This window comes from Trachurus japonicus, chromosome 21 (genome assembly GCF_045865225.1).
Source record: "Trachurus japonicus isolate A0001 chromosome 21, Traja_1.0".
NCBI classification, from domain to species: domain Eukaryota; kingdom Metazoa; phylum Chordata; class Actinopteri; order Carangiformes; family Carangidae; genus Trachurus; species Trachurus japonicus.
In genome coordinates, this window is record NC_140927.1 from 5,120,634 (window position 1) to 5,135,291 (window position 14,658).

Consider the following 14,658-nt stretch of genomic DNA (forward strand, 5'->3'; position numbering starts at 1 on the left):
CGCTTTTCCGAAACTCCTCGTTGTCCCTTTAATTTTACCAGGAAATCTTCAGGGTACATTCTTAAAAATGTTGGGTTAAAAACAACCCAATTTGGGTAGTTTCCCAATCCAGCACTGGTTAAATATTGGACAGAACACATGCTGGGTTAATTTAACCCAACAAATTGGGTTGGTTCACTTAATACAACAATTGGGTTGTTCATATAACCCATTTTTATTGTGGCAGGCTAGGGTTCTATAGTAACATTAACTCAAACAGAGACTAACTTTAGATCTTGTAGCAGCTCCTGTGCCTCATACACTGCTTGGCTAGGAGGAATGCTGTTTATTATGTTTAGAACACACACATAAACTGCATAAAGGAAGGAAGGTCACTAACCAAACACACAACTTCACTTATGGTGTCAAAGTGCTTATTTCCATAACAGTAATCAGAAACTAAGTAGAACATTGAATTAGTAAATTACTGTGTAGAACAGTATCACAAAAGATTGTATATTTAACAGAAATAACCCCCCAACTTGCTTGGTTGCGCATGTCTGAACGTCAACCCAATGTGTTGGGTAGTCCAAAATAAACCAACACAACATTATAGAAATTACAACCCAACAGCTAATAACTCCATTCCCAACAGAAATAACCCAGCGTATTGGGTTCTCAGAATACCCAATTCAATGAGAATAACCCAATTAAATTCACCAAAAGGTGAAGAATGTGATGGACAATAATGTGCATAGAAGGAGACAACGGGGTCAAGGCATCAGCGGCTAATCTGCAGTTTAACAATGTTTACCTTGACTAAAAGACAACAATCTTGCATATAATGAGTTAGCGAGGGGTAAAGAGATTAAAGCCAACATGTTTAATCGAGCTCTCCTTCATTAGGTACAGAGGACTTGGACAAACAGAGAAGAGAGTGACTGTGTTTGCACAGAGGTGATGCGCTTGTGTCTAAATGGCTTTTCGCTAATAAGCTGACACATGGCATTATTTGCATTCATTAGTCAACACTAGCGCCTATACAGAAGGTCACTGCTGGTCTGTACATCTGCTGGAAGAGACAAGTGTGGAATGGAGTGTTGATCAAATAGGAAAGATGGATGAACAAATTGAGAAAAGCTGATGGTTTGTGGCAATGGAGGATAAAAGTCAACGTAAGTTAATGTAAAAATAAACAATTAGAAACTGACGACGACATAAAATAAAAAGAACTATCCCTTTAACTGTGTTGTGTTCTATTTTCATCATTTTTAGTTAAAGGAAGCAGCATTCAGGGTTAAATTCAGTCATTCAAAGAAGGGTAACAAGGAAATGCCTAAAAACAAGAATAACCAGGGAGGTAATTTAAAGGCTGGCAGGAACACAGGGAGAAATACATGGACAGGAGAACAGAAGTAGTTACAAACTAGCACAAATCCACTGACTAAGACAGAAGGGGAACACAGAGGCTAAACGCACAAGGGAGAAATGAGACACAGGTGGTAGAATCACACAGGTGAGACAAATGAGGTGCCTACAGGTTGGAAACAGGAGAAAACACACACAAATATGTAGAACTCAATACACAAAGTCAGGAAAACCACAGAAAAACACACATCAAACAACATGTATATTAATGTATTGCTCATTGATCAAGGTGAATATCTTTTCAAGGAGTTTCAGGATACTTTTGGAGACACTCTGTCTTGTGGTTGTTTTCTTCATAGGTTTTTGTAAATAAGAATGACAACTTTCTGAGTTGAACGTGCTGTATTAAGACAAAAAAAAAAAATCAGTCAACAGGAGGACAGAATCCATGGAAGTGATAAGAACAAAGTAGATAACCAGAGATGAAAAAGGGACATTTCACAGGGATAAAGAGAAAGAATAAAAGCTAAAATTTCCAACAACGAGTGAGTGAACAGAATTTCAACTCTAACACGTGCCTTTGGATGGATTCTGCAAACTCACAATCAGAATAAGTACAGTGTGGGATCAGCGTGAACTATGACTCAGCAAGAATTTCAGCAATGAAACATCCAATCACACGTCCTGTGAAGTGAGCCTGCTCCAACAAAGCATTTTAAATGTGTTAGTTCTTATGTTTGTTCTTATATAATATTAGCCATTACAGTCATTGACACAGCACCGCTAGAATTAACACATCTGGGGCCTCATTTATCAAAAAGGGTGTAAAACTGCTACTAAATTTTTGCTTACGGCGAAAAGACGAAAATGGCGTACACCCAAAATATTTACACCTTTTTCAGATCTATCAAACTGTGCGTACGCACAACTCTCCGCAATTCCCCTTTGATAAATCACACCGGACCCAAGAATGGTGCGCACGTGAACACACCTCTTACTCCACCCCCGGAACACCTAGACACAACCATATATGGTCAGCACGTGCATATTAATTAGCCATGTGCGCTCTATGGAGCGGCTACAAAGTGACAACAAAGTGACAACGAAGACAACGGGCGGGGGAAAGAAAGTGAGATACACGGTGACATGGGGCAATAAATCAGTCAGAAAAATGATCTTGCATTTTAATAAGATACAATAAAAACAAAAACCTTTTTCTTTTTTACCTAGATGTTAAAACAATGTAAAGCAGGACGATAGTTACCATTACTTTGAACGCCTTTCCACTACAAAGTTACAGCTCTACTGGACTCAGTTAGGTTTTTCCATTACAGCTGAGTCCTTCACAGTTCCTCCTCAGGGCCGCGTTGTCTCGCTCTTTATTCTCTCGTCAGCTCCAAACACACGTGCACCTCGTTAACTCAGGTGACATAATAATAACAGTCTCAGTAGCTGCAGATCAGTGTGCGCTGCTGCCGGTGTGTTTTTAAACTTGGCGAGTTTGATCCTTGTCAGACGTCACACTAGAGTGTGTATAAGCAAAAAAGCAAAATCCTCAATCCGCACTGTTCATCAATTAACATATAGCCTAGTGTTATTATAGAGTGGGTTGGATTCCCAGCAGCAATGGTCCACCACTACCACTAGCCTACTTACTTCAAAAAATCCTAGGGGAAACACTGTGCTCTTCTAAATGTACTCCGCTCTCTCTCCCTCTCACACTGCAGTTCTCTGACTCAGCAACGGTGTCGCCAATTCCTCCTGTTCCTCAAAAAAGGTGTAAATCACGGTACGCCACGGTCAAAATGGATGTAAATGTCCGCACTTTTTCCCATCAGGTTTTGGCTTGATAGATCCCAAATTTGGCGGAGAAAAGTGCGTATGCACAAAATGGAGGAAAAAGGGTGTAAAAATAGGTGTATCCACAATGGGGGGAGGGTGTAAAACTGCTACTAAATATTTGCGTACGGCGAAAAGACGAAAATGGCGTACACCCTAAATATTTACACCTTTTTCAGATCAATCAAACTGTGCGAGTGAGCTGAGTCCTTCATAGTTCCTCCTCAGGGCCGCGTTGTCTCACTCTTTATTCTCTCCTCTCGTCAGCTCCAAACTCACGTGCACCACGTTAACTCAGGTGACAGAATAATAACAGTCTGCAGATCAGTTTGCGCTGCTGCCGGTGTGTTTTTAAACTTGGATGGATTGATCCTTGTCAGACGTCACACATAGCCTAATCAAAAAAGCAAAATCCACAATCCGCTCTGTTTATCAATTAACATAGAGCCTAGTGTTATTATAGAGCGGGTTGGATTACCAGCATCAACGGTCCACCACTACCACAATTACTTCAAAAAAATCCTACTGTGCTCTTCTAAATGTACTCCGCGCTCCTCTCTCCCTCTCACACTGCAGTTCTCTGACTCAGCAACGGTGTCGCCAATTCCTCCTGTTCCTCAAAACAGGTGTAAATCACGGTACGCCAGTGTCAAAATGGGTGTAAATGTCCGCACTTTTCCCCGTCAGGTTTTGGCTTGATAGATCCCAAATTTGGCGGAGAAAAGTGCGTACGCACAAAACGAGGGGAAAATTGTGTAAAAAAAGGTGTATCCACAATGATAAATGAGGCCCCAGGATGGTTGTTTGATGTTGAAGACTGACACAGATTTGTTGTCGTTGTAAGGCCACACAGATTTGTTGTCGTTGTAAGGCCACAAGACTTTGTTTTCAACATCTAAATCTTTCCTAGACGGTAGTTAGGTGCTAGAAGCATTCATTCAGCTATAGTTTTCTCCACAACAATCTAAATATAAGACTAAAATACGATAAATAATGCAAGGTACTGTACAGGGTAAGGTAGACAGACAGACACAGTGAGAAAATTGTTAGTATTCGGAAGTATTATATCTTTGATATGAATATTCAAGCCATACATTGTTCTATGAGTACTATCAGATTCAGATGAACACATGCTGGTCATGACTGTAGTTTACTGGATGTCATACATTAATAAACTCACACATCCCCTGGTGTCTTGTGCTCTGTACTGTGGTGTTCATGTGTCCATGATATTAGCTCTGAAAGAACCAAAATGCAGCATAATATCCAAAATGTGCTACAATTTGAAATGAAGGTTATATAAATATAGCTGTAAATACAGCACTGTGGTTTGTGGGATTGAAACGACTCAGCATGTGTTCTGACCCAGCAGCGTGGTCACACCGTAATTAGGTTGTTTTTGTAACCCAGCATTTTGTGTGTGTAACTGCTATTAAGTAGTGAGCAGCCACTGATGCATTAGAAGCTGAATTCACCCATAGGCTAATGTTTTCCCAAGCTCATCGGGATTTCTATGATACACCACAACATCGGGCATTATGACATGTGTCCCATCATCTAATAGGTTGAGCACGGTGAACAAGGTGCACTGTTTTACACTCATGGATCTCTGCCAGTATGAGATGACTGACTGAGTGGTTAGAATGGAGCCATCTGACAGGGTCAGTTGTGCTATTACAGAAAATGATGGTGAAAATGGTTGGATAAAATGTGGAAACACACAAAAATATGAAACTGTGGGCCAAATACAACACAGACAATACCGACTGCGATGGCTGAGCTCCGTGATTGCATGCAAATTTGTCCCTAAGTAAAGTTGAAGGCAGCTGGACTTCTTTCAACCTCTCTTTATGAAGGCTTCTTGAGTTCTAAAAAGCAACGTGGGGTATTAAAGCTCTGCTGGGTTGATACCTTAAAGGGATATTTCAACATTTTGGCAAATTGGCCCATTGCCATAATCCCTATAGTCATAGCAGTTGGTTTGTTACCTTTATTTGTCGGTGCAAGCTATTTTTAGAACGGCGGAGCAGAGCCGCGAGCGGCGAGCTGCTCAGAGCTACGCTACAGAGGCTCATGGGATTTTTTGGTTTCCCTCATCAAACTCATACACAATCCAACAACTCCAAAACACAGGTGGACATTCACCATGTTATTATCTCATAGCGTGAGATTTGAAAGAAGATGTGGGAGGGGTCGAGTGGTTGTTGGCATAGCCTGAAGCGCTGATCGCTGGTTTGACTCCTGACCTCCTTTGCTGCATGTCCTTCCCCTGATCTCTCTCTCTGCTCTCCTGTCTCTCTTCACTGCCCTATAAAATAAAGACATTACCACCCCCACCAAAAATTAAAAAAGGTAACACATTACAATAAGGGTCCCTTAATTAACCTTAGGAATTAGGAAACACATTAATTAATGTAGTCTATTAGTAAGCAGTTAATTAATGTGTCTACTCAAAGTTAGTTAATAAATTATTAAGTAATAATAAAAGTTGAATAATCATTATGTATGCATTACTCAGCATTAAGTAACACATTAGTTTATATATTAAAGGGATAGTTCACCCAAAATTTCTAAGGGCTAAATGACTAAGGGCTGGGAGAAGTTTCAGAGTCCGTGCCTTCTCTGAGTTACAGCGGGGCTCCGTGCAGCACTGTATGTCCATATGGCGGTAGCGAACGGGCCTCACTTTTCTTTGTCCAAAAAGACACACCAAAAAACATCCAAATACCTCCATAGTGCTCGTCTGTAATGTCCCTCTTATATTCATACATATCGCGCGAGATTTGCACTGACACAGGAAGAGCAGTGAACTGATACACTGGGAGCTTCCGCTACAAACAAGCTTAAAATATGTACTTGTTTTTTTTTTTTTTCAGAACAATTTCTCATATTGGGGCTTTATACAAGAGGGACATTAGACAAGCAGTATGGAGGTATTTGGATGTTTTTTGGTGTGTCTTTTTGGACGAAGAAGTATGAAGTGAGCCCTGACCATCATATGGACATGCAGTGCTGCACGGAGCCCCGCTGTAACTCCAAAAAGGCACGGAGGCCTCTGAAACTTCTCCCAGCCCTTAGTCCACATGAGGGTGAGAAGGAAATGAGTGAAATTAGAATTTTGGGTGAACTATCCCTTTAATGCTAATAATCTACTAACTAACATTAATTAAGGGACCCTTATTGTAAAGTGTTACCTAAAAAAAAAAAAAAATATATATATATATATATATATATAGAATGAAGATACAAAGGCATTTCACAAAAACTCTGCTTTTTCGGGCTGGCTGTAACACAAGCACTGGCACTAGCAGGCGAGCTAAGATAAGGATGAATGAATGAATTGTGTAGGAAAAAGGGCATGAGAGGAACAGAGAGAGAGAATCAGAGAGACAGGTAAACAAACCACCTGTGCTGCTGTAGAAGTGCCATGACCACAGCTGCACCGAGTCATGCCAGGAACAAGGAGGTGTTGCTGGCAGCGCTGACCTGTCCTTCACGTGGACCGGACCACAGAGTCACAGTAGTGGCATTGGAAGTGTGTAGAAAACATACTCTATTTGTAGAGTTATGTCAACAATCTCACCAACAAAAATAAAAGAATAGAAAACATCATCCACACAACAGTATTAAAGCTCCAGATTGTTTGCTTGGTGAGTTAATTATAGTGAACTGCACTGCCATAAATGACTGTACATCCATGACTTTGAAGAGGGTAAATTTAATTAGATGTTGTCTTAGTAGACTGTCAGATGCCAGCCAGAGGCCAATAATGAGATTTAACCATGCATCAATAATCACCTGATAAGCCCGGCTAGAAATAAGCCTTAGAGGCAAAAAAAAAAGACTGCTGGTGCACAGTTCATTTTGAAGTACTTTGACTGTAATGTTCAGACTGGAGGAATTATCAGTTCCACAAATTGTTTCAGCAGGTTCTGGGCTGAGACTTACTGTTGGAAAAAAACTAAAAAACATTCCAGCAGAGTTGCAGTACGTGGAACAAACACCGGCATCCAGTCCAAGGTCAAGGTGAAGAAGTCAAGTAGCAGCTTGAATGACTGTGATAAATTTGTTGCTGTTCTGGATGGGTGGACTCAAACAATGACTCAGCGTGGGAACGCCGCTCCATCCCAGACCGCCGCACGTCAACAATGAGGCGGCCTCGTATACACATGGCGACGTGATGCAAGACGACCGTCAGCTCATCGCCGCTCGTTATAGTCTTGCTCGTTATAGGTTCACTGTTCAGAGTGCATGGTGCAAGTGACATTCAGGCCGTTGGGAAATGTCTCGCCTCTCGCCTCTCCTGATGGACTGTCCTCCGCTGTTGTGTCTGGTGTTTGGGCTGTTTTAAGTTGCATCATAGGGCTCTGAGAGCAGCTGCTGCAGGATTGAGGTTCTCACCAGTGTTGGACATGTTACTTTAAAAAAGTAAGTGGTTATAGTTAGTAGGGGTATCAACATCTACACGGATAACAAATCATAACCGTTTAGAAAAGTCAATAGCCGTCTTTTTTTCCCCCTCCTCCTCGTTCATTTCTCACCAATATAGTATTTTTAGGGGTGATAACGTTGCCCGAAAGCTTCAGATAATAATGGAACGGCGTGTCAATCCCCCCTCACTTTATCTCCGTGTAGCCTATACCCGTACCGTACAAACCATACAAACGCAGACAATTTCAGTGAGGCGGCCGCCTCAAAATTTATAATGCAGAAAAAACCCTGGTCTGAGTTAGTAAATGTTTTTGATCCAAACCCGATGTGTCCGGTCGTGTTCGGCCCCGTCCGATGGCTGAGCCAAGGGAAGAGCCGGTAGCCTATAATAGCCTACAGTGTGTGGCCGGAGCATACATTTATTCAGAAAAAGTGTAGGCTAATTGGTGCAGATTAAACTTGTAAATTAATTCTGCTCTCGATCCGACCCTTTCTTCTATTCTGACTCTTTTAAACAGTAACAACAGAACCATTTGATTATATTATAGATTTTCCATCTGTGCTGAGCATAAGAATTGTTTGAAATTAATTTAAAAAAAAACCTTTCCCATATAGACGCCATGTCTCTAACATATGCCGGGTCAGTTCGGCTCATATGCAACCCAGTATCACCCCAAAGCTTGAAATACGCACCAACAAGGTCTGTCCAGTCCCTATATCTGCCATCACTGTCTCTCAGATAGTGAGTAGGTGACTCAATACAGTATTGTTCGACCATTATGAATTATTTTCTGTAGTTCTACTGTGGTTCTATGATCGTTCTTTTCTATGATGTTCATGAGTGCTGTGATTTCAGAGTTCTGCATTTTTAACAACAAAAAAACATGAGTCCCATGTGTCATGTTTATGTTCTGTGTTTTTCATGCCATTTGAATAAAAATTCACTTTAAAATTCTATTTGAACAATTACCATGATTTTTTTCATTTTTTCCCATTGAAATTACATGTGACAACCAACCCCAAAGCGTGTGACAACCAACCCGGCGATGGGGTTGGTTGTCACAATGTGTCAGATTGTCTTTGATGATTGATTAATAAATAAATATTGAAATAAGCTGGAGAAATGAGCAGGATACCCATTGAAACCCAAGAGTTTCAGCTACCTTGTAATGTTGGAATGACTACTCCAGGATGTTTTGATGAGGAGATATTCACGCAAAACTAAAAAGTGTGACAACCAACCCCAGTCTTCCCTAAGTAATTACGGGCAACTACTGAGTCAGTATGCCTCCACAAAGGCCTTTCGACTAGTTGATGGTCGAAAAAAAAAAGGTGTATTATTTTGTAATGGGACTTCTTGAGTCTTTTGGTTACTCGTTACTAAAAAATAACATTGTTATTCCCATGTAAAAAGGTGCTGTTTTACCTTAGTGGGTCTGTGAAGCTTCCTATTATTTTTACTTTGTGTGTCCATGTGTCTTGTTGTTGACTCCTTTTGATTAGATTACTGTAATAGTTGGATGGTAAAACACACAATGCATCTACAGCTGCTTCAAGGCTATAGCTACTTATTCACAGGTGAGAAGATTCTAATGTAAAGCAGCAGCATCAGCAGGAGATAATCAGTGTGCATTGCTCAAAGTTTAACAGCGCAATGATTAGAATATGAAGTAATAGGAGCATGAAATAAGGCTGATATTTGATGTATGAACCTAATCTTCAAACCTCAGAAAGGAAATTGGAGGTTCAGCCAATCTGCGTGTGGTATGATTTGTCTTTTGTTTTCTGTTTCTCCTGTTTTATTGTGAAATTTGTCCTCTCCCTCCTGTGGTTACACCATGTGTCTCACCTGTGTGCGTGTTTTCCCGCTGCCCTTCGTTGGTTCGTCTGCGTTCATCCCTGCTTCCATGTTCCACTGTGAGTTCCTTTGTATCGTTTTGAAAGTTAATAAATTATTTATTTGTCCCACCTTGCCTGTTTTTGTTATCTATACAGTACCAAGCATCTGGAATAATAATAATGATGATGAAATTAACCAGTCAAGACAGTTTACAGGCAGAATGATCTTAAAAATGTAGTATAATCTTCAAATCGTCAAATGAGTGCATAATGCTCTCTAGTAGTCATTGCAGTCAAGCTAATTTATTAACAATTTAATTTGGGATCACACTGGATATTATTTTATTCATGTATTTTTGCTTCAATGTGTCTGCCACTTCCCTCAAGCTCAGTCTCACTGCTGACTTCCTACCTATGATATTAAAACGTATTTAGAACCACAGTATTTTAGATTTAATCAAGCAAAAGTATTGAAGATCAGATCAGAAGATCAGATCAGATCAGAAGATCAGATCAAGATCACTCCCTCTCATTCAAGTTAAAGGGATAGTTCAATATTTTGGCAAACTGGCCCATTACCATAATCCCTATGGTTTAAGGAGTAGTTTTTTCACCTTTAATTGTTGGTGCAAGCTGTTTTTAGAATGGCGGAGCAGAGCGGTGAGCTGCTCAGAGCTACGCTACGGAGGCTCATGGGATTTCTTGGTTTCTCTCATCAAACTCATCAAATACACAATCCAACAACTCCACAACGCTCTGGTGGACAAGTTGTGACCTGCACATTCACCACGCTATGAGATAATAACACAACGTTAGCAGGCAGAGTTGTTTTAGAGGGAAATTCATGCAAAACCGCTGATGCGTGTTCCCGTCTGAAACAGTTTTTCGGCAGCAGTCTCTGCGTTTACCTCGACAACAACTCAGTCTCGTAAGGTTCCGTTATTAGCAGCTCGTGGCTCTGCTCCGCCGTTCTAATAGCTACAAAACCTACTCCTAAAACTATAGGGATTATGACAATGGGCCAATTTGTCAAAATGTTGAACTATCCCTTGAAAGTGTTGTCAGACTCAGTTGCCCCACAGTCCCAGGTCCATGTGGGTTCTGAGTTTGGCTAAAGTCATGTGGACTGCATTGGTTGTTATTCTGAGGTGAATTCTCACACTTCCTTGACTCTGGTCTCTTCTACACAAGTGTAACCTTGTTAACATTCAGTGAGCGTATTTGCATCATTAGCTAGCTAACTAGCCAGCTTGCTAATTCATCAAAGGTGCCGATGCTAATGACACCATGGGAACACTACAGAGTCTGCAAAAAAAAAAAAAGCCCAATTTTGGATTAAAAAAAAAAAAGTCAAGCCTGTGGTTAAGGATTGTGAAGCCATTAGAAACACCCAGTGGACACACAAATGACTTCAAGCGTCTGGGTTTCGTGGCTGGAGCTGTATTATTTTTTGCCCCATTTGAATAAGCAGCGCTGCTCTGGGTCTGGCTGCTTATCTTCCAGAGGGGAGATAAGCAGGGTAAATAGAGCCAAACCCAGAGTGTGTGTGTGTGTGTGTGTGTGTGTGTGTGTGTGTGTGGGGGGGGATTCCCTCTTGTTTCTGTGCCACTGTTTTACTGTTTACATGTCTCCAGATGGGTGTTCGAGAAGCGTCGTCAAATTGCTTCCTGGTGTTCTGTGAGTGACAGAGCGCTCTGCACGTTTAGACAGGCGAAGTGTTAAATATGCGCCAGTGTTTGTAAGCAAAGTGGTCGGTCAATCTGTTTTTGAAAATGCATCGCAGCTTGTGGCCCCCATAGTTTACATCCTCTAGTCTGTACAAGCATGATGTGACACAGGCACAATGGATCACTGACGCAGCTGAGGATGGAAGGCAAGTGGTGTAGTGGTTGTTGGACGTGAGAGTGCGGTGTCCCCCCAGTCTTTTTTTTTTTTTTTTTTTCTAAAGAGGAACTAAGCAGGATTTTCCCATGGCTATGCTTCATTTTTACATTAATTCGTGTAAAAAGCTCTGGAGTAATTTAGTTAACTAGTCTACATGACTTGTAACTTGTTACAGTGACAACAGAGGCTCTCTGCCTTCACCTGGCGTCTCATGGCTGAAAACCAATGTGTATCCTGGCCGAACCCGCATTCTTTTGTTTATGACAGTTACAGTAAGACTACACAAATATACACGTCATAACATCGTAATGTTATTCACTGCTCCCTGTATTGATTTTTCGCCGGCTTCGTTGTAAACAAATCCACATGGCCAGGCGGAGGGGTAGCAAAACAGCGGAAAAGTAATGTTTTTTTTCCCCCCTAATTAAATGACTATAGAAAGCTGCAGATAGAGCCATTAGAAATGAATGCAACTGCTTTATTTTATTTATTTAATTATGATGTTGTTTTATATGCAATAACTTACAGGTTTTGTTAGTTTTAGGTTCAATATGTGCAAAAAGTTCTCAATAAACAACCAGTCCAGCCCTCGACTTGTACCAATCTTTAAATTTTGGCCCACAGTGTACTTCAGTTTGACACCCCTGGTCTAGAGATGATAACGCTTTGGCTTGGACTTTCAACACTTCAGAGTGAATGATTGTGACAGTGGCATTAGGCTAGATAACAATTAAACATTATAGTCTTGTTCAGTGACACTAAACTCTCGTGTGGCAGTGGATGGTATTTCAATTACGTCACAGATTATGTATTTCGTTGGCGGTATTGGTATTTCGTAGGTTTCTCAGTATGTGTGTGAATGTGTGTGACTTATCTGGGGCAAACCTCCTTCTAACAAGTAGCACATAACTTACCTATGAGTTAATAGTTTTGAAGGAAAATGACATCCCATAGAGACTATACATATTTCATGAAAGTGGAGATGAAACACTGTTCCAAAGTGATGTGGTTTAAAAAAAAAAAGACTTACTGTATGTTTCTCCAACTTGAGCAGATGGATTAGATAGAAACAACTTCGCTTTTCCTCGGAAGTGACTGACGTTTATGGTGATGGATCTCCTAAACGGTGGCTCGTTATTCTATTAAAGGTAGCTACCCTCCTAACGACTCGCAGGAAGCAAAACTGATGACAAGGTAAAATAGATTAATTAAGGTACCTCGGCGTCAAAGCAGCCACTTAATCATAGATCGCGCTTGTCACAGGGATTTAGGATCTGATTGACTTGAACAGATTATGCCTCTCTTCATTTTCTGCCTTTGTGCAATAGAAAATTAATTGTCAGTGACATTTGGTTGTAATCCCCTGCCACTCTCTATCTCCACTTCCTCAATTAATTATTGGCTGTCTTTTATGCTCTCGTTCCAAAGAGTTTCTCTCTGAGATACACCAGGCAGAATCATTTCCTCCGCTGCTGAGGACAACATCCGCTTTTTGATTGAGTCAAGGCAATCTAATCATCAGCTGTTGCCGAAGCAATATTCTCTCATACTTAAGACTGCTGTGTCAGTGCTATTACCCAGCAGCATGCTGACACACACCCACAAACACACACATGCACACACAGAGTCTATACTGTCTAAGTGACAGCTAAAGAGTGGAAAGTGTCCGGTCCACCTTGATCCATCAATCATCTGTGGTTTTGACAGCTCATTTTACTGGACTGGACAGGACAGAAAAGGTGAGGAGAGGAGGGAGGAAGAACAGATGAGAAAGAGAGTATGGGAGGAGAGGAACAAATCAAAAGGAGAGAGAAGAAAGAAGAGGAGAGGAAAATAAAAAAAATAAAGTGAAAAGAAGAAAGGGGGGTTAGAGGTGAGGATCAGAGAAACAGAGAAAGAAAGACAAGTAAAGCAAGAACATAAATGACAAAAGGGAAACACTGAGGGGAGAACAGATGGAGGAGAAGAAAGACTTGGCAAGAGCAGGAGAGAGGAGAGGAGAGGATACGAACGGAGGATAAAGAGAGAGAATAGGAGGAGAGTGATGATGGAGCGAGGGAAGAGAGGGATACAGGCGACTGACACCAAGACAGCGCTGTGAGAGAGGAGATAGCAGTGTACCATGATGAATCTCAGGTCAAGTGTGTGTGCGTGAGTGTGTGTTCTTGTGTGTGTGTGTGCTTGCTGTGTCAAATTAAACCACAGAGGCAGAGACATTTCATTTCCCAGATATGATTGATGGATAATGCGCGTGTCCCAGAGAGGTGTTAGATGGCATGTCCTGACTTCTAAACACACGCGCACACATACACACACACACACACACACACACACACACAGGTTCTGCAATTGTCTACACACGCCAAAAGTGAAACAACTGAAAACCTGCACAGAATAAGTACAAACAGAAAACTCCCAGACAGAGACCTCTACTGAAATAAGGGCAGGATGTCACAACGTAGCAGTCTCTGATGTCAGCTGTGCAACAAACCCCATGCACATGGTGCTGTGATTTTTATTTCATTTTTATTTTATTTTTTGACATAAAAAGAAGTGCTGAAGTACGACGGAGTATTAGGGCCACATTGACAAATAAAAAAAACACAAACTTTGAGAATAAAGTCGTAAATTTATGACTTTATTCTTGTAAATTTACGACTTTATTTTCGTAATGTTATGACTTTTTTCTCGTAGGAAATCTCGTAGGAAACTTTTTTTTTTTCTCAATGTGGCCCTAATACATAGTATTTAGTATTTATTTGTTTATTTCGGGCATGTCAGTTAGATCAGTCATCATCACACATCATCTTAGTTAAAATAATACAAGCAACATGGCCGAAAGGTAAAGCGGGAGAAGCAAAAGCTTATCTAGTCCCGCCCCTGTTTTTAATTTTTTTTTTTAATTTTATAGTACATAGTATTTATTTGTTTATTTCGGGCATGTCAGTTAGACTGTTGTTTATTATTTTATGGCTCATTTTTTGACAGAATAGAATTGAATAAATAGAAAACGAAATATATAATTTACTTTTGTTTTATTTTTATTAAACCTTTATTTAACCAGATACCAGATAGAGACTCATTGGGAACAATCTCTCTCTCTCTCTTTTTTTTTTTTTTTTAACTTTGTCAGTCATTAGATAATACATCATCAAAATAGTGTGAACAAGTGAAAAAAGAACAAAAAACAAAGCGAGGGAACAAGATCTCATTTACTCATTTATAGTGTTTTTGTATTTATTATATCATAATGCAACATATCTAAATCACCACTTGCCACTGCAATGCATCTCCTGCAGCCAGTGTGTGTGTGTGTCT

The 14,658-nt window shown here is 40.5% G+C and overlaps 1 long non-coding RNA gene across 1 annotated transcript in view; it reads right to left on the minus strand.

Annotated features, from left to right (window-relative positions):
- Positions 1–241: 241 nt before the first annotated feature.
- Positions 242–14,658, minus strand: part of LOC146964679 (uncharacterized) — a 281,362-nt gene continuing 266,945 nt past the window's right edge. Inside the window, exon 2 of the long non-coding RNA XR_015034651.1 lies at positions 242–301. This is a non-coding gene — a long non-coding RNA (uncharacterized LOC146964679). The remainder of the gene's footprint in view (positions 302–14,658) is intronic.